We start from the raw sequence: 12,376 nt of genomic DNA, 5'->3' as shown, positions 1-12,376 counted from the left end.
ATTAATATGTCGCAAATGTCTTCTTCTCATAAACGGTCTATCCAAATGTTCCGATGCCATGCAACCCAAATCGACCATGCCGAGTCGGGTCAAGTACATACCAATTATAGTTATGGAATTAGACACTAATCCAACAGTCTAGCCCTTGTTATGAAAGTATGTTGTTACCTTTTGAGTTTGAGCTTATTTGGTGGATTGCAAGTCACCAAGATTATGACTTTAAGGATTAAGAGGATAATAAGGTCTTGGATCTGAATTTGTAGCCTCTGGAATGAAGTAATAAACACTTAACGGAAAAGGGATTAACAGGAAGGTTACGTTGAGCGTACGTGCAGGTACGCCCAACGTACTCGCCATTGAGTCGGTACGCTTAGCGTACATACGTGGACGCCCCGCGTAAATTGTATGTGTTGGATTTTGTGATTTGGGCCATGCTTTGGGCCATGCCATGGGCTGTTGGGCCATCAATAGTCTGAACTTATGGGCCAAGGATATATTTAGGCTACGGGTGAGGCCCATTGGAGGGAGTGGGCTATTTTAGCAAAATGGGTCGTTAGTGCACTGGGGATGTTTATCTAGTGTTGGGCTTTCATTTAGATTGAGAATTGGGCCTTGGTGGGCCCAATGGGTTTTAGGTCATTATTGGGTTGGTCAGTGGGCTATCTTTAGACCTAAAAGAGTGGGAGTTGGACTTAGTTCCTAATTTGGGGTAATTGTGGGCTTTGGCATAGAGTTAGAGAACGGAGTATAGCGACAACACTGCTAGAGGTTGTTCATCATTTGAGGTGAGTCTTCTCACTATACTTTACCTTGAGTGGTAGTTATGTGTGACCAGAAGGTATTATGTGCTTACATTGAGCAATATGTTATCTTGCCTTATGTGTTATGCTGTGCTTTATTTCTTTGTGATTTATGCCATGCAGAGCTTTACAGACTGGACCATAGGGTCCAACGATTTATAGCCAGAGGGTCCTCAGCCAGACCGGATCGGAGGGTCTAACGAGCTAGACTGGACCAGATGGTCCAACAAGCTATGGGACTGGAGGGTCCCGCTGAGACACACGGGTTGGAGGTCCTATAGAGTATCGCCTCGAGTGGTGAAATTTGTTGTATGTGGTATTTTGGGGAACTCACTAAGCTTTGTGCTTACCGTGTTATGTATTATGTGTTTCAGGTTTCTCAGGATCGCAGGACGACACCGACTTGATTGTAAACACCAGGGAAGAGTTATGTTTTGAGGATCTTGGATTAGTAATTAAGCAAACATGGAGTTGTGTTTTGTAAATTGAATAAACAAGATTTTAATATGATACGTTATGAAAAGTATGCGATTTTTAAATGAAAATTTTGTTTGAAAGTTTATGTCGTTACAGTGCAAAGTGTAATTTCATGTATTAGCACCATTGTCACATTTTTCCTAAAGTAACTAAGATTGAGAATTTAATAAAAGTTTAGTTACTTGGTATTTATCATTATACTTTTAGTGAGGAAGAATTAATTCCTATCCTACCCGTTCGGCTAACGACCCTCCACCAGTCAAGGAAGCAGTGGGTGAGAATGGACACCCATTAAACCGCCATTTTATAGACACTAACCTTATACCCCCCCTCTTATAGACCGACTTTGTGAATGAGGCCTACTAACGGTATAACTGATGTAACACTCCCCTCTGGCACGTATCACAATATTGTCCGCTTTGGGCCACTCGGCACGAGGACTTCCCAGGGGATCACCCATCCCGGTACTACTCCCGCCCGAGCACGCTTAACTGCAGAGTTCTTATGGGATCTGCTGCCCTCACGGCTTTAAAACGCGTTGTGACAAGGAAGATATCCACACCCCTTATAAGGAGAGATATCCACACCCCTTATAAGGAGATGTTTTGTTCTCCTTCCAAGCCAATGTGGGATCAGATCTAACCCACTTTCACCCCCCATTATAGGGTTCGACGTCCCCGTCGAACACATCGACCCGTGCCCTAGCTCTGATACCATTTGTAACACCCCCCTATGGCACGTATCACAATATTGTCCGCTTTGGGCCACTCGGCACGAGGACTTCCCAGGGGGGTCACCCATCCCGGTACTACTCCCGCCCGAGCACGCTTAACTGCAGAGTTCTTATGGGATCTGCTGCCCTCACGGCTTTAAAACACGTTGTGACAAGGAAGATATCCACACCCCTTATAAGGAGATGTTTTGTTCTCCTTCCAAGCCAATGTGGGATCAGATCTAACCCACTTTCACCCCCCATTATATCATCCGGAAATATCAAGAGTAGAGTTGAAGGGCTAAAAGAGTAAATTGGGAAAGAGTGACTCGGCGAGTAGAGTCGCGACCTGGTCGCGTGCTAAGTGGCCGACTCGGCGAGTCAGTGTAATGGACTCGGCGAGTAGGCGCTGAGTGGAGAAAACCCTAATTCTCGGGGTTGAGCCTTATATAAAGATCACTATGTTTTCCTCCCAGCCTCTTTATCACCCCTTGAGCCCCAGAAAACCCTAAATCACGGAGAAGCACCATTGTTGAGTGGATTGGAGCTTGGAGAAGTAATGGTTGAAGGAATTTTGGGAAGATTGAAGGCTTGGAGCAAGGGGATTTGCTTGGATTCGAATTTCATTGCAGTTGGGGCATCACTTAGAGGTAATATCTCGTTATTGACCTGTTGTTATGTTGTTTCTTCATTTTGGGTTTGTGAGAAATTGTCTATGGATGAAATGGGAAGTCTAGAGGTTAGATCTGAGGTTGCTACCTCAGATCTGGAAGGGAGAAGAATCAGAGAGCATGAAAGTCCCTGTGTTGGAGTGTTTAGTGAAGCTTACATGTCCCAAACCCTAGCCCCAATGTGCAAACGGCTTAGATCTCTTTGGATTCACGTAAAGTTTGCCACTTTACGTGATGGATGGGTTGTAGGAGGCTAGATCTATGTTTTGGATCAATTGCATGGCCTGGAGTGCTTCTGAATGGATTCAGAACGGTGGTACTCGGCGAGTCACATGGGTCGACTCGACGAGTTGCTTGAAGATGGCCTGGAACTCGACGAGTTGGAAGAACAACTCGGCGAGTAGGTTGAAGATAGCCTTGGACTCGACGAGTCTTGTCGAAGAGTCCCAAATATTCTCTGGTTGAGCCGAGAATCGGTGAGTCGAGGGATGACTCGGTGAGTCGAGTGCGAGTGGACTCACAGTTGTTGGACTCGGCGAGTCTCGGGGTGACTCGGCGAGTTAGGTCGCAGATTGAATAAAGTTCTGATTATGGGAACTCGACGAGTCACAGGGTTGACTCGGCGAGTAGGGTCAGTCAGGGGTTGACTTAGACTGAGGACTTTGATTTCGACCAAGGGTTGGCCGTTGACTTTTAGGGTTTGGTCAACGATGTGGCCTTTGGGCCAAGAGAGAGGTAAAATAGTCTTTTAACCATAAGAGGGTGTTATGAGAGGATTTATTCTAGTCTCGAGAGTTATATTCATGAGAGTATTTGCCTTACGTGTTAGGCGGTGGCGAGTTCTAGATTCAAGTGTGGGGATATCTGCTTCCTGCTTGCCAGGTGAGTCTTCTCACTATATTTTACCTTGAGTAGGTAACCAGAGTTATGTGATTAGAGTATTTGTATGCTATATGTACGTGATGTGTTGTACTGCATTATTTCTATGTGATTTATGCTGTGCATGTTTATAGAGTTGGAACCGGAAGGTTCCCAGAGTTAGAACCTGAGGGTTCACAGAGTTTGGGTGCACGGACCCACAGAGTTATAGCCTCGAGTGGCTAATATGTGTTATGTGTGGTATTTTGGGGAACTCACTAAGCTTCGTGCTTACAGTGTTTTGTTTGATGTTTTTCAGGTTTCTTTCAGTATCACGGGACGACACCGGCTTGATTGTACACACCAGAGAAAGAGTCATATTTTGGAGGATCCTGGTTTTCTATGCAAGTGAAAATGGAGTTATGTTTTGTAAATCGACTATGAATAAGATTTTAAACAAGTGTTTCTAAGAGTAAAATGATTATTTAAAATGAAAAATTTGTCTTGAAATTTACGGTGTTACAAGTTGGTATCAGAGCCTTGGTTTGAGGGATTCGGATGCGCCTTCGGGTATATTTGGACTCAAACTGAGGAAGTAAGAAAAGTTTTAAGGAAATAATTTTCTAAAAACGAATAAGGGTTCAAAGAGGAAGCAAGAAAGAGCAGTGTGTACAATCAGCCAGAGCCCGAACGGTGATTTCCCAAGATACCCTTATTTTGTGTTATGAGATATTTATGATGCACTTTATGAGATATTATTGCATGCTAGAGACAGGCCAGGTATTTCATATGTTAGGACTAGAGTGGCCTGATTTGTGATGCCTTAGCCTAGGACTCGTTGTTATATGTGTTATGCTTTTGAGTATGTGATGAGTGAGAGTATCCAGTTAGAACCCATGAGGGGTAGAGTTACAGAGTTTGGTGGTACTTTCGAGGATGAGCCGAGAAGGTGGAGTTATCACAGAGAGGGAGTCCTATGTATTCTTCGATGCTCGAATGCTGCTTGCTTTGTGCTGTGGAACTCTCGATGATGGGCGTCAGCTACCAAGTGAATATGACGATATTCAGGAGGTAGATGGCTGGCATCATTAGGAGCTCTTCAGCAGCTGATAGCAAAGAAGGGGAGGACAATGGAAGAGCCTAGGGAGTAACCGTAGCCAGATGAGTGCGCTTGCAGAGTAGAGAATTTCGCTGGGGAGCGAGCACGCGCAATGGGATTAGTGAAAGGGCAGGTCGAGCAGCTACTTAGAAGCTCTGGGATGGTCCGTGTGGAAAGTATGGGTAGATGTGGCAGGTAGTATGGGCCCGTACTACTGAAAGCAGAGGACCCATACTTGATACAGGGAGTATTCTGAAGGTTCTAAGGAGCGGATTGAGGAGTGATGTTATGGTTCGGGTACCATACATCAGAGCATATTGAGGAAGTGATGTTATGGTTCGAGTACCATACATCAGAGCAGATTGAGGAGTGATGTTATGGTTCGGGTACCATACATCAGAGCAGATTGAGGAAGTGATGTTATGGTTCGAGTACCATACATCAGAGTAGATTGAGGAGTGATGTTATGGTTCGGGTACCATACATCAGAGCAGATTGAGGAGTGATGTTATGGTTCGAGTACCATACATCGGAGCGGATTGAGGAGTGATGTTATGGTCCGGGTACCATACATCAGAGCGGATTGGGGAGTGATGTTATGGTTAGGGTACCATACACTGGGGCATATTGAGAAGAGATGTCATGGAATGAGTACCATGGGTCGTAGTGAAGGATGTTTGTGGTTCTCTGGTTATTCGGTTATGAGTAAGTTCGATGAGGCGTCCCTTGAGAGGGAGATCGAGAGCCCCTCATAGTATTTTAGTAAGGAGTCAGTGAGAAGGGAGAATTTCGATCTGATTTGGGCAATCAGTCGATAAAGGAGATGTCACCTCCTATGATCGGGGAGGTACTGATTATGTACGTGTGAAAAAAAAAAATGAGGAGCATGATGTTTTAGTTTTGGGTTTAGGGGTAAAACCTGCAGGTCGTCATTGACGATGATTTCCCACCAGAGTATCAGGTAGCATGTGTGCCGCGAGACAGTGATCTATCATGAGCAGATATTCAGTTGGGACTAAGATAGTCGAGGGCCACGCTATACCTAATTGAGTTTAGTCGGGTGTACGGTAGTGGTATCAGCGGGGAGTTCAGTCGAGTTCAGCGGTGCCGAGAGTTTTCTATCCATGGGGTGTTGAATTTGGGAGTGGGTTCCTGTTCTTGGGATGATCCCGGTGTTGGAGCGTTGGTTAATGAGTTGAGGTGAGGGGTATGATGGTTTTATGGTTCAGTCTATGAGCCAGGGATGTTATCGAGCAGTTGAGTTGTTTGGTACTAAATTGGTACGAGATTTGGAACGGCTAGAGGCAGACGTGACGAGAAGTTCTTGAGGAGTTCACCAGAGGTTCAGAGTATATGAGGTCGATTAATTTCCTTAAGGGGGGATTATCGGGCGTTGTGTAGCACTTTCCGGGGGCAGGTGCGATTTTGCTGGAGAATATAGTTATGGGTTAGTTGCGTGCTATTTGGTAATGGTTCGAACCCTAAGTGGGGGAGAACCGGGTGCCGTATGTAAGAAAGCAGAGATTTGTCAAGAGCAGGTATAAGTGGAGTATATAGATATGCGGTAAGAAATCATGAGACCAGAGATGTCGGTGATCGAGGAAAGGGGTCAGAGTGAGTTAATGCGGGAAGTACTTGTTTGAAAAGGATGAATGTCTCCACGACAGGTGTTTATTAGTCAGGAATCTGGTATTGGTCGGTGTTGGGGCAAGTAGATAAAGAATGATTGGGCAGCCAACTCCCGGGTCGGTATGCATATCCTTGTTTGGATTTTGAGCGGCGGGAAAAAGGGTTTCGGAGAATTATCAGCGTATTTCGTAGCGTTAGCGTTTCTTCGTATTGCAATTGAGAAATTGAATACACCGAAGTTGCAACTTGGGAAAAATGAAGATCTAGTTATGGGGTTCAGAGGGAATGTATTATTGCATCTATATGGTGCTTGGGGCAGGAGATCTGTGGTTGTGGCAGGATCTTGTGATGTTCGGTGGGGGTGTTCCGAGGTATCCAGGTATTGATATCTTTATTTCGAAGTTATTCGTGAATCTTGAGTTGAGACGACTTGTGGTATATCAGGTATCTATGGAACTAGTGATAGCCCTTCGAGTATGGGCATCCAGGGAGATTACTTGGGAGAGTGGATCTTCGCAAGGGTGGGCATCTGTTATGAGGATTGCCTCCAGAGTCTGTGATGAATATTCGAGACGAGTATTGGTAGCCGCCTATGATAGTACTCACTAGTCAGAGGGTGTTGTGATACTGCGGGGAGCCGTAGTACTCACTAGTCAGAGGGTGTTGTGATACTGTAGAGAGCCGTAGTACTCACTAGTCAGAGGGTGTTGTGATACTGCGGAGAGCCGTAGTACTCACTAGTCAGAGGGTGTTGTGATACTGCGGGGAGCCGTAGTACTCACTAGTCAGAGGGTGTTGTGATACTGCGAGGAGCCGTAGTACTCACTAGTCAGAGGGTGTTGTGATACCGCGGGGAGCCGTAGTGCTCACTAGATGGCAAGAGAGTGTGATGATGGAATGTTCTCCGATCAGTGTATGATGTGGAAGAGTTTTGGGCTTGAGTAGCCCTAGTATTGAGTTTTTGGAGCCTGGATGTTGGACCGGGGGTGATATTGGGGTCCCCATCTCTGTCGGGGAATATGGTGAGATGGCAAGGGATATGCGTAGCAGAAACCAGAGATCAGAGTGGAGACGATCCTCGGTTGGATTGTACTTTCTTGCATAAGGAAAAGAGAATTTCGTGACTTGCGTGTCACGGGGAGGAAGTTAGTGGGATATTTGGATCATGATTTGGGTGACCTTTGGAGGCTCAGCTGTGGAGTCAAAAGCTGACCTGGTGCCCAGTCTCTAAGAGGGATATGTGATGAGCTAGAGCTTATCCTGATGATGTCGGAGGACACCTCAGAGGGAGTGAACGATTCAGACGCTCAAAGACATGCTTCGGGCATGTGTATTAGATTTCGGAGGGTGTTGCGGCACGTATTTATCCTTGGTTGAGTTATCCTATTTCAATAGCCATCATTAGTGCATTGGTAGGCCACCCTTTGTGCTGTTGTATGGGAGGAAGTGTCGGACCCTCATTTGCTGAGGAAAGTGTCGATTCGCGGAAGTGGAAGTTGTAGTGAGAATGGATGATTTGGAGTCTGATGGTCGAACATTGTGTCTGTGACAGTGGTATGGAATGACATCATGATGGGATGTTTGCTGAGGATGCGGAAGGGATTCCGCGGGTGTAGAGCCAAGAGTCTCAGGATGGATGTAGGGATGGAGTCTGGGACTCCAGGCTTGATTCTGATCAAGGGTCGTGTGCGTAGTGGTGGTGTCTCTTGGGGACGTTAGAGATGTCATCAGTGCGACGGGTTCTCCTAACCCGAGAGTGCGAAGGTTGGTGTGGCTTGGGTGCTTGAGTGCAAGAAGAGGACTCATGAGATTTGCTCTGGGATTGAAGAGTGGGCCTTTCTGTCGTCACAGATTGGATAGGATGGGATTTGGATCGGGGATCCGATGGTTCATGGCTTCTAACCTTTATGGGTCAAGTGATTGTTGAGATTTGGATCAGTGATGCTTCATGGGTAATTCTCGGATCGTTGAGTGTGGTTATCCGAGGGTACATCCGGTGCCCGGTTCGAGACAGTGGTCAGGACACCGTAAGGAAAGGGAAAGTGTGTTCGAGTTTCGATGGGTATGCCTTGTAAGAGCGGGTCCGATTAAGGCCAGGTGGCACGTTGTGGGAGTATTTCTGGAGTTGAGTTGTTGTAGGCTTCGAGGGCGAAGCCTAATTTAAGTGGGGGAGAATTGTAACATCCGGAAATATCAAGAGTAGAGTTGAAGGGCTAAAAGAGTAAATTGGGAAAGAGTGACTCGGCGAGTCCATGTGCGGACTCGGCGAGTAGAGTCGCGACCTGGTCGCGTGTTAAGTGGCCGACTCGGCGAGTTAGTGTAATGGACTCGGCGAGTAGGCGCTGAGTGGAGAAAACCCTAATTCTCGGGGTTGAGCCTTATATAAAGATCACTATGTTTTCCTCACAGCCTCTTTATCACCCCTTGAGCCCCAGAAAACCCTAAATCACGGAGAAGCACCATTGTTGAGTGGATTGGAGCTTGGAGAAGTAATGGTTGAAGGAATTTTGGGAAGATTGAAGGCTTGGAGCAAGGGGATTTGCTTGGATTCGAATTTCATTGCAGTTGGGGCATCACTTAGAGGTAATATCTCGTTATTGACCTGTTGTTATGTTGTTTCTTCATTTTGGGTTTGTGAGAAATTGTCTATGGATGAAATGGGAAGTCTAGAGGTTAGATCTGAGGTTGCTACCTCAGATCTGGAAGGGAGAAGAATCAGAGAGCATGAAAGTCCCTGTGTTGGAGTGTTTAGTGAAGCTTACATGTCCCAAACCCTAGCCCCAATGTGCAAACGGCTTAGATCTCTTTGGATTAACGTAAAGTTTGCCACTTTACATGATGGATGGGTTGTAGGAGGCTAGATCTATGTTTTGGATCAATTGCATGGCCTGGAGTGCTTCTGAATGGATTCAGAACGGTGGTACTCGGCGAGTCACATGGGTCGACTCGACGAGTTGCTTGAAGATGGCCTGGAACTCGACGAGTTGGAAGAACAACTCGGCGAGTAGGTTGAAGATAGCCTTGGACTCGACGAGTCTTGTCGAGGAGTCCCAAATATTCTCTGGTTGAGCCGAGAATCGGTGAGTCGAGGGATGACTCGGTGAGTCGAGTGCGAGTGGACTCACAGTTGTTGGACTCGGCGAGTCTCGGGGTGACTCGGCGAGTTAGGTTGCAGATTGAATAAAGTTCTGATTATGGGAACTCGACGAGTCACAGAGTTGACTCGGCGAGTAGGGTCAGTCAGGGGTTGACTTAGACTGAGGACTTTGATTTCGACCAAGGGTTGGCCGTTGACTTTTAGGGTTTGGTCAACGATGTGGCCTTTGGGCCAAGAGAGAGGTAAAATAGTCTTTTAACCATAAGAGGGTGTTATGAGAGGATTTATTCTAGTCTCGAGAGTTATATTCATGAGAGTATTTGCCTTACGTGTTAGGCGGTGGCGAGTTCGAGATTCAAGTGTGGGGATATCTGCTTCCTGCTTGCCAGGTGAGTATTCTCACTATATTTTACCTTGAGTAGGTAACCAAAGTTATGTGATTAGAGTATTTGTATGCTATATGTACGTGATGTGTTGTACTGCATTATTTCTATGTGATTTATGCTGTGCATGTTTATAGAGTTGGAACCGGAAGGTTCCCAGAGTTAGAACCTGAGGGTTCACAGAGTTTGGGTGCACGGACCCACAGAGTTATAGCCTCGAGTGGCTAATATGTGTTATGTGTGGTATTTTGGGGAACTCACTAAGCTTCGTGCTTACCGTGTTTTGTTTGATGTTTTTCAGGTTTCTTTCAGTATCACGGGACGGCACCGGCTTGATTGTACACACCAGAGAAAGAGTCATATTTTGGAGGATCCTGGTTTTCTATGCAAGTGAAAATGGAGTTATGTTTTGTAAATCGACTATGAATAAGATTTTAAACAAGTGTTTCTAAGAGTAAAATGATTATTTTAAATGAAAAATTTGTCTTGAAATTTACGGTGTTACAACTGACTTGTCTTATATATATATATATATATATATATATATATATATATATATATATATATTAAACTTATAATATTATAAAGTATAAGTGTTGAATTTTAATTTTTTAAACCCTAGGGTTTGGAATTAAAGTTTCATTAGAGGGCAAGTTTTGAAACTTTTCAAAACTTTTGGTTTGCATAACTTATGAGTTAATGTTGGTTCTATAAAAAGACTTTTGATTTTCCATAACTCGAAGACAAGTTATAGAGTTCGTTAAAACGTTTATGATAAGACTTTTCATGTTCTATAACTTGAGGACAAGTTATGGAATTCATAAAAGAACATTTAGATCAATTCTAACAAGGAAAATTATCAAATAATTTTTAATCATGATCTAAACTAACTCATAATGCAAAATAGTTTCAAATCAAATAATACAAGTAATTCGCATAAAATATAAACTAACAACTATCATAAGAATTTTGACAACTTTCTTTTGATGACGCTTGGAATTCATAATTTATGAGTTTAATATTATTTTAATAGATGAGACTTTTCATTTTCCAAAACTCGAGGACAAGTTATGGAGGTCATTAAATCAACATTTTAACAACTAAAATTATCATATAATTTAAGATTGATCTGACTAACTCATAAAAAAAATACTTTCAAATCTACAATTTTCAAGCAACTTTGTTTAACACATAAATCAACAATTTTCTTAACACTTTGACAATTATCTTGTGGTTGGATGAATACAAGCACTACCAAATCAGAAAAAAAAATAAAACATTTTTAACGATCCAAAACAGTTTGTGGTAGTGTTCCCAAGCCAATCCAGGCCAAGAAACCCAAAATTCTGCAAACAGAGCCATCCACTCGACAAGTACATGAATTAGACTCATCAAGTGGCCCTTTTACTGAGTGGACTCGTCGAGTCAGTTCAAGGACTCGGCGAGTTCACCAGTCAAAGGCCAGAAAATCGACTTTTTCAGCTTTGAAAAAATAGCAAGCATAATAAATAATAGAAAACAATCCTAGCCTCTAATACCACTGTTGGGTTTTGAGCACTATAATACTCCTATGGTGCACATACAACCCTAAATGCTTTGGATCTATGTTTTCTCTAATTATACATGCATATTTTCAATTTCCAAAGCAGATATCCTAACTAGCATACAAATTGTCAAAAGAACAATACAACTAGTTAAATAACTTACCTCTTAGAAGGACTTGTAGTTCTTAACCTTTAAAGCTTAAGCACCCCAAGTATGATGCCTCTAATGGTTCACAAACACCAATATGCAAGAGGAGGCTTGAGAGAATAAGTTACTTAACACAAAATCAATACACACTCTCAAAAAATGTTGTGGCAACTCATGCATGTCGCCGATTTTGGTTCTTAGGGGGTTTATTTATAATGTGGCAAATGCTAGGGTTACATTTTGTAAACTCTAATGACCTTTCACATTCTTATGCTCCATGGGTTAAACCTCCACGAACTATCCATGGATCATCTCATTGGTTTAGCCCATCCTAAATACCCATGGATCATTAGCCCACACTATAAGAATGATTGATTTACATAATCAATCCCTATATATTTAATTAGTCTCTTTTGATCACAAAATTAGTTCCAAATTAATTCTTGACCAATATTAATTAAATAATATGATTTCATATTAATATATTATACTAGTAATATATTAATAAATCATAAATAACCTTATTCTCAAAAGTCCATCCTATCAAATTGCACTGGTGAAGGCAACCCAAAAAGACCATGCTACAATCGGGTCAAGTACATCCCAATTATAGTTATGGACTTAGACACCAAATCCAACACTAACATCCCATACACACAGTGATCAAACAAACATTCAACCAAAAACCTGACTATACATTACAACTAGGATCTAACCATGACCATGTACCTATACACTCATACAACCATAGACTTCCCAAAAAAAGTAAACAACTTTTAACATCCACCCATACACTTTCCAAAAAACTGGTTGGAATTATACACCATCAACCATAAATACCTATTTGATCAGCTGCACTTTTCAAGGCCATTTCAACCACGTGGCAATGAGTATAATAGCCATAACAAAGATCCCACACTTCAGCAGTCTGTTTTGCTTCATCAACCCCGTCAACTGT

This window comes from Lactuca saligna, chromosome 2, assembly GCF_052625555.1.
Source record: "Lactuca saligna cultivar CGN05327 chromosome 2, ASM5262555v1, whole genome shotgun sequence".
NCBI classification, from domain to species: domain Eukaryota; kingdom Viridiplantae; phylum Streptophyta; class Magnoliopsida; order Asterales; family Asteraceae; genus Lactuca; species Lactuca saligna.
The sequence above is the reverse complement of the archived record's forward strand: the minus strand, read 5'-3'. Positions refer to the sequence as shown.